The following is a 9,079-nucleotide window of genomic DNA, read 5'->3' on the forward strand; positions in this document are numbered from 1 at the left end:
CTTCAGCATTCAAGAGTCGAGGAATCCGAGACATTGTTCCCATGATGGAGTCAAGTTCTTGATGTACTGTCATATTTTGAGATTCCATTGTGACAAACTTAACTGATTGTTACCGCACACACAAAGTATAACCGAATACAAAGTTTCACTTAACTGCACATGCAACTTCAACCGCACACTCAGAAGCACACTCAATAGCACACGAATTGTAACCGCACACGCTCACCAGCAAATCCAACCGTACACTCTTGACAGTACACTCAATATAATAGTAAACCCAACCGCACACTCTTAACAACACACACAATATAATAGTATATCTAGCCGCACACTCTTAACCACACACAGTTTTGAATACAGCCGCACACACCTTAATCAACACACTCAACCGCATACATTTGGCAGCACACCTTCAATCAGTGAACCGCGCACCTTCAAATAGTGAACCACACACCTTCAAACAGTGAGCCACACACACTTAAGATGCTACCCATACACACGATTTTCTCAGATTTTTTATCAAACGATTTGAAACTATAGAAAACAGGAATCAAACAGTAGTTCTTTGATCAAATGTACTTCAAAAACAGTGAAATATTTCAACCTCACACTATAAAATACTTCAATTGATACCAAATTGGCTCTGATACCAATTGTTAGTCCCAAAATCCATGGCTCCAATTCAGTAATCAATGAAGAAAATGGAAATCAAAATGAAGTGTAGAAGGAGTAGAAGAGAGATAACATTAAGCACGCACACATCTCTATCATAAATCTCAAGTACCCCTTGAGAAGTACACACACTACACTATTCAGCAACTAGTACAATTTGACACAAATCAGCTCCTATAAATAGTATCCCCACCAGCACACGAGTGTGCACACATACACTTTTACCCTAATCAGATCTATACAAAATTAATGCCTAGCTCAAAGCACAATATTATAGACTATCAGGAACCAGAGTGATTTTCGTTGTTGGTGCAGATCCGAGGACAATGACGGGCTGTGGTCTGAGCTGCTACCGCAGGCGGCTTCGTCGAAGGAAAACCGAAGGCAAAGTGGCTGCGGGCTTGATGGTTGTGGCTCGGTGGTTACGGCTGGATGGCTGAGGCTCTAGGCTTCGGCTTGAGCTGTTTCCGGTCCAAGAGGGTTTGGCCTCTAAGAGGCTTCGGTCCTAGGAAGGGGTTTCAGGTATTTTGGGGTATTTTACCCATTCTAACCTCGTTTTCAGTGATTTTTAACCTGGTTAATGGTCAGGATGAACAGAATGATTATGGGAAGTTACGGGAACTTTTGATAGAGATTTGGGAGAGATTTCAAATAGAAAGAGGGAGTGTCAAACTGTAACTTCATGTGTTTGAAATCTCTTTCTATGGTTTTCACTGATATCAACCCTTGATTCGAAGCATCAGAATACACCATAAAATATTCGATCCCCTCTGGAAGAGAAAGAATGGGTGCACTGCATAGGGCCTGTTTCAGAGTCTGAAATGCAGGATCTTGTTTTTCTCCCCAGTTATAGGTTACAACTTTCTGAGTTAAGGAGGTAAGAGGCTTTGCGATGCTGGAGAAGTTCTGAATGAACCTTCAATAATAATCAGCAAGGCCTAGAAATTGGCGAATCTTCATTGGTGTAGTTGTTGCATACCAATTTTCGATGGGTCCACGTGGATTATTATTGATTATTATTGATAGGGATGTGGTATGCACCAACTACACCAACAGAGATTCGCCAATATCTAGGCCTTGCTGATTATTATTGAAGGTTCATTCAGAACTTCTCCAGCATCGCAAAGCCTCTGAAACAGGCCCTATGCAGTGCACCCATCCTTTCTCTTCCAGAGGGGATCGAAGATTTTGTGGTGTATTGCGATGCTTCAAATCAAGGGTTGATATGTGTGCTAATGCAGCGGGGAAATGTTATTGCGTATGCCTCACGACAACTAAAAACACATGAAGTCAACTACACCACTCATGACTTAGAACATGGAGTTGTGGTCTTCGCTCTAAAAATTTGGAGGCACTACCTATACGGTACCAAGTGCAACATCTTTACATACCACAAGAGAATTCAACACATATTCGACCAGAAGGAGTTAAACATGAGACAACGACGTTGGTTCGAATTGCTTAATGACTATGAATGTGAGATTCGTTACCATCCATGAAAGGCGAATGTAGTGGCTGATGCCCTTAGTCGTATGGAGTACTCTAGTCAAAGAGTGAAGTCATTAACCATGTCGATCTATTCGCATAAGTCAACACAAATTAAGGAAGCTCAAATAGAAGCATTGAAACCCGGAAACGTGACAGGCAAAACCCTTAGAGGGATGGACAAGAATATAGAGATCAAGAGTAACTGAGTGCATTACATCATGATCCGAATCTAGACACCAAAGTTTTCAGAGAGATAGTTATGAACGAAGCACAGAAGACTCCATACTCCGTACACCCAGGTTCAGATAAGATGTATCTGGATCTCAAACAACTCTACTGGTGGCCAAACATGAAAGCAGAAATTGCTACCTATGTGAGCAAGTGCTTGACTTGCGCCATGATAGAACACCATAAGCCCTCAGGTCTACTCCATCAACCCGAAATACCTGACTGGAAATGGGAATAGATTTCCATGGACTTCATAACAAAACTACCCAAGACTCAGAGTGGTCACGATACCATTTGGGTGATCGCCGACAGACTAACCAAGTGTGTTCATTTCTTACCGATCTAGGAAACTGATAAGATGGAAAAGCTAACGAGAACCTACATCTGAGAGATCGTGCAACTTCATCGAGTTCAACTTCATCGAGTGCCGATGTCTATCAATGTAATGTCTAAAAGTCGAGTCTTGTAATCTCTTTGTGAAGTAATAAAAATATCACCAAAAATGAAATTTTCAAAAAGCTCCATTTGAGTGCACGATGTGGTAGATATCGTGATAAGGTTTCCAAAAATATATAGAACATTAAAATCCGAGTTATAACGATGGAGTTATGACCAATCAAAGATTCGTAACACTACTAGTAAAGTGTTGTTAAGCATAAAACGAGAAATTTCAATAAAATACTTTTTAGCCTTAGGTATCTAAATGAAAGTCGTAAATATCATTAAACCGCGCACATTAATAAAAAGAATGCCCAAATCTGACTTCGTATGAGGAAGTTATGATTTTACGAAGTTTATAACCTAGCAGTAGATAGCTAAAGACTCAAATTAGAGATCCAGCGATCTTTAGCTAACACAACCTAAACGAAAGTTGAAGACCCTGACCATAGGAATATAGTGGTAAAAAGACAGATAAAATAGAACGTCGGATGAAGAAGTTTTGGATTTTTAACGGACTTTTCCAGTCCCGGCCTGCTAAAATGGTATTACTAAATATAAATTCAAAACTAGCCGACGGGGTCTAAATGAGAGTTCTAGAGTACAGTCTCACCTACACGTGGATATAAAGAATGCCAAAAACGAGGGTCATACGCGAGAGTTATGGAATTTAGAAGTTCTGTAAATCGAGTTACGCCCTACGTAAAGTGGTACACCCAGCGTACCATGCAATAAGGGAGTAGTCCCTTCGGCAGCAGACATCCCATCGTCCGTCAGGAGGTTGACGTATGCTACCCCCCGCGTAAGAGCGTACACTCAGCATACGGAGGCAGTTCAGCCTCCTATAAAAGGGAGGCTAGGGTTATGAGTTTCTTGTTCAATTCATCTCTTTTCCCGCACTTTTGCTCTGCGTTTTTCCACTTGAATCCATCCCGACATCCCGGTCTTCATACTCAAGATCAAAAGGAAGTTCTACACTCCCAAGATTCCCGAGAATTCAACTCTCACTAGTCAAAGTTCTGCTCGATTCTTCTCTCGACTACTTCAAAACAACCACTTCAATCAAGTGAGTTTATACCCCCTTTTATACACCTTCAAATACTTTATAATGTACTTATCATACATTTCGGGGGAGGATACAAGTAAACACACGGTTGATCCCAAGTGAAAACGTGAAAACGTGAAAACTCTTGTTATACTTTGCATGCATTATATTTATACAAAATGCATAGTATCCAGGGTAGCCATCCTTGTTATACCATTTTTATGCATTCAAAGAACTTATGATTTATGCTTTGTCAAACATTGTGAAAGGGGATAAATATTGCATAGAAAACTATTATTTTAATACAGACTTAGTTGAGAATCTGTGAGTCGATTACATCTTCAATGCTACTTTTTTGTTAAAAGGTACTACCTAAAGTCCTGACTATTATAACCGAGGTCTCCCGTTTGGAGAGCGTGTCAAATGTCTATAGATCTATACAGGAAGTCATGATCCTACGCCCTGACTATTAACTACATTCCTTTGGGTGACAATTTGTCATAACGTTTCGACTCTTGAAGACCGTCGCTGCGGGCATATTATGTTTAGTATGGTTATAAAACATACCAGACATATATTTATTATGGTATTCTGATTTTATGAAGCAGTAGTTATTAAAACTATTCTTCATCTAACAAGTGCGATCTTCTTATAGCTTTATTATATAAAACTATACCTCAACCTTTTAAGCATTTAAGTTGCTTGCGATTTTCGATCTTGGACATTAGAGACTGCCTTTTACTTTAGGAAAATAGGGGATTTTCCTGTATCCAAAAAAATCATCTAATAGGAAAATAAGGGATTTTCCTGGTACAACTATTTACAACTCACAACACGAACATTGATATGCATTTCATACTTTTATAAGAAAATAAGGGATTTTCTTAGAAAACGCACGAACTTTGGAATGGTATATATTTTCTCAAAACCGCTTATAAACTCACCAACTTAATCATTGACACTCTTTCTTTGAAATAACTTGTATTCTTAGGGAACCGCTAAGCAGGTTTGGAAACCAACTTTTGCGGATTAATGCTCTGACGTTAATTACTTCTTTTGAATGATGTTTATGTATTTATCTTTTGAACATGTAACAAATACAATTATGTAATCATTTTGAAACCTTTATATATATATATATATGGTGGTGTGTACTTTCCTTACTATGAACTGTTATGATACTGAGTATGACGTCCTCTGCCCCTGAACGTTTCTGTCATTCTGGTTTGGAGGTGTGACAGTTTATGCTAATTACACCCTTTCATGTTGAACGGCTAAACAATGAATGTGGTAATCTCAACCTAGAATAATAAAATGTATAATATGTTTTTGCAAAATAAATAAATGAAGATACTGTTGACATTTACAAATAAGAGTTCTTAAAAAAATAGTTATGTATAGTGTATTGCCATTTACAAACAAAAGAGCTGTGAAAAAAAAAACTACAAATAAAAAATCAAGTACCACTTTATTCATCAAGCAAGAAAAGTAGGGATGACAATGGGGGCAAACAGGACGGGGAGTGCATTCTTCACCCCCGCCATTGAAATTTCTCTGTTCCCCCACCCCTACCCCTAAATCCCTTTTATTACCCTACGCCTTTCCCCGTTCCCTCACCTCCAATTTATTTTGGTCCGCCTCTTTTGGGCTATAAGAAGTTGTTATTTAGGCAAAAAAATAATTATTTATACAGAAATTTACATGTTAAAAATAAAAAAGTTATGATATTTTAAAAACATTATACTAACAGCTTAAAAACATATTTTTTGTAACGCTAGGTCCAGGTATTATTTATTTCTTAATTTTTTTGGGTTTGGGGTGGAACTTGACAAGTTGGGGAGATGCAACTTGTTGTGTAGGAATTCTTTTGGACGCGGGTTTAAGGACTCAACTTGACAAGTCGTTGAGCCCCAACTTGACGAGTAGACGCTGGAAACAAAAACCATAATTTTCAGGGTTTGTACACTATTTAAAAGCCTTAAACCTCATTGTTAGTCTCCCTCGTCACCCCTTTGTCCAGAGAAACCCTAGTTCATGCTTTTCCTACAATTCTAAGTGTGTGAGAGCTTAAAGAGTGCATTTTTGGTGTTTTTTTGCAGAAGGATTGAAGGAGGAGGTGCATAGCTGAAGGAAGATGTTGTAGATCCGGAGATTTCTCTGTTTTGGAAGTTATATTAAGGTATAAAGTCGATACCTTGACTATTCTATGATTGGATCTCACCCCTTGAAAGTTTATGGCCATTATTAGCCTATTTTGGGACCATTCATGGATTTGAGCATATTATGAAGATAACGCTTCAGATATGGACATCTCATGGCCCTTGTGGACTTAAAGTTGCCATCTTCATCAAGTGGCGTCCTTCCCTAATACCTTAAGTCCCTTGATAAGCTTTGTTTAAGTTTTTTATCCCTTCGATGCCTTGCATGGATGTAAAGGTAGATACTTTACGTGGCATCTTAACCCTAGGGGACCATATTTGTAGTTTGGGGCTTTAGTTTTGATTAGAAGGGGCTGAATATATTGACACTAGGAAAACTCGATGAATTACCCTGACGAATTGATGAGTTGGATCGGGTTTTCCCGCTTTCTGGATACTGAACAAACTCGGCGAGTTGATAAGATAACTCGGCGTGTTGGCTAGGATTTTTCCCGATTTTCTGAACATTGAAGGAACTCGACGAGCTTCCTGATGCACTCGACGAGTTGGATCAACATGGACTGTTGACCTTGACTTTTGACTGTTGACTTGGACCAGGTTTGACCAAGTTTGACTTTAAGGGTATCTTTGTTAATTCAAGGTTTTGTTGAAGTTAGTTGCGAGGTGGTTGTAGGCGGTCGAGTTTAGAATTGTGAGTTAGGATAGATTTTTACCGGTTGGACATTTCTTGACAGGAGAGTCTTCTTACCATACGAATGGGTGGAAGGTACCAAGGCCAGCCCATTATGTGATATGTGGAACGATAGTTGGTTATATGTTATGTTGGTATGACATTTACATGGAAGACCCCGTGGGGGGGAGGGGGTCCCGTGGCAATAGATTCAGACCATGTGGGGTTTCCCATGGAATTTTGTGTAAGACCTTAGAGGGTTTTCATTGCATCCTAGTATGTTTGTATGTTCAGCTTGCATGATGTTTGTGAGGTTAGCTAAGACCATGTAGGGGTTCCCATGGCAGTTAGTGAAGACCATGTGAGGATTCCCATGACAGTGGGTTAAGAGCATGTAGGGGTTCCAGTGGTACCTGGTGTAAGACCTTGGAGGGTTTCCATGGCCTCCTTATATGTTGGTATGCATGGCTTCTGTGATATATGTAGCTAATATAGCTAATATAGGTTATGTGATTATGGAGATTGTGTGGGGTATTCTCTAGGGAACTCACTAAGAACTTGCTTACAATTTGTCGGTGGTTTCAGCCACTTCAGGATCTAAAGCAAAGAGTTTGACATGATCGTGCGACATGCACTCTCTGGCATTTCATTTGAGACACTCTGATTTTACGAATAATTTATCTGATGTTATGGATTTTGAAAACAAATGTGTTTGGAATTTTATATCTTTTGGAAACATTTTGGTTATCTAAAATGAATTTTTTATTAGAAATTTGGGTTGTAGAAAAATGTTCTTATGTAAGCTTGTATGTGACCATCACTGAAATAAGATGAACTATTTTTATACAATCTAACAAATATTATCAGTTATTTTAGGTTGCATGAATGCGTGATCAAACGGAAAATACGAAAACACGCGAATGACCGAAAACGCATAGACGAGAAAATTAGTTGTGTGACTAAACAGTTTCAACTATATATATATATATATATATATATATATATATATATATATATATATATATATATGTATTATATGTATATTTATGTATTATATATGTATATATGTATTATATATATATATATATATACATATATATATATATATATGTTGTATATGGAAAAGTCAACAAAGAAGAGTCAATAAGTCAAGGAAATGAAGTTGCAAATGAATACCCCACGTTTTTGCCTCCTACTCTACATCAACTTGCAGCCAACTCTCCATATACTCAAGTGCACTAGAAGATATTTGTTTCATGCATATATGTATACATGAGTTTGTGTGTGTAAGGGTGTGTGTTCATTTTGTAATCGTGTAACACTTCCTACAAACTACAAACACTCCCAAGAACATCACTAATCTTCATCTTCTTCAAGAACAAAGACAAATCCCTGGAGAAAATGAAGAACACCGAGATCAAACAACAATGAAGTGAAGAACACCAAGATCATCAACAAGCTAAATGAAGAACACCATCAACCATCTTCATCTTCTTCATTGAAACTCAAGGTTCTTCATCTTCACTATCCTTGTTCATCACACCATTTCCCACCAAACACCTCTCTTATATTAACCTCCTTCCAATCTCAAAATAATCTCCAAACACCCTCCAAATACCCTCCTTAAACCTCCTCCAAAAACCCTTTCAAATCACCACAACCATCACCACCTTGATGTTTTTCGACATCAGAATCTTCAAGTCAAAAACGAAGAAAACTGGGCTCGTTACAAGCACAAAATGACTAGAGAGATTTTCAGCATCAATTCTTCAGAACATTACCTACATCTACAAATTTTCGTGGATGATTTTGACCACGGGAAACCCCAAAGAGACGCGAGAGAGAATTAGCTATCCAGAGAGATTTCTGTTTTCGAGTTCAGAATCTGCATGTTAGAAAACAAAAAACCGAGCACAACACAGCCAAAATAACACTAGGGAGATTTTCACCACAAATTTTTCAGAAACTTACCTACATCTAGGAATTTTCGTGGACAATTTTGACCATGGGAAGCCCCAGAGAGACGCGAGAGAGAAATGGCTATCCAGAGAGATTTTCCGAAAACTGAAGGTTTTTAATCTGTGTATGCAAGGATCTGCACGAACACGACCCGTGTTGTTTTTGCCTAAATCAACATGACCCGTGTTCAGGATTTTGACCTTTAAAACCTTCTAAAAACCTCCTACACGACCCGTGTCACTTGTGCCTTATTCTACACGACCCGTGTTCAGAAGCTTCATCAAGAAAACCCTCCAAAACCCTCCTACACGACCCGTGTCACTTGTGCCTTATCTTTCATGACCCATGTGCATGTTTTTACCCAAAAATACCTCAAATACAAATACATAAACCCATGTATTTTGTACCCTTTTGTAAACA

The sequence above is a fragment of the Lactuca saligna genome, chromosome 1 (genome assembly GCF_052625555.1).
Source record: "Lactuca saligna cultivar CGN05327 chromosome 1, ASM5262555v1, whole genome shotgun sequence".
Lineage (NCBI taxonomy): Eukaryota > Viridiplantae > Streptophyta > Magnoliopsida > Asterales > Asteraceae > Lactuca > Lactuca saligna.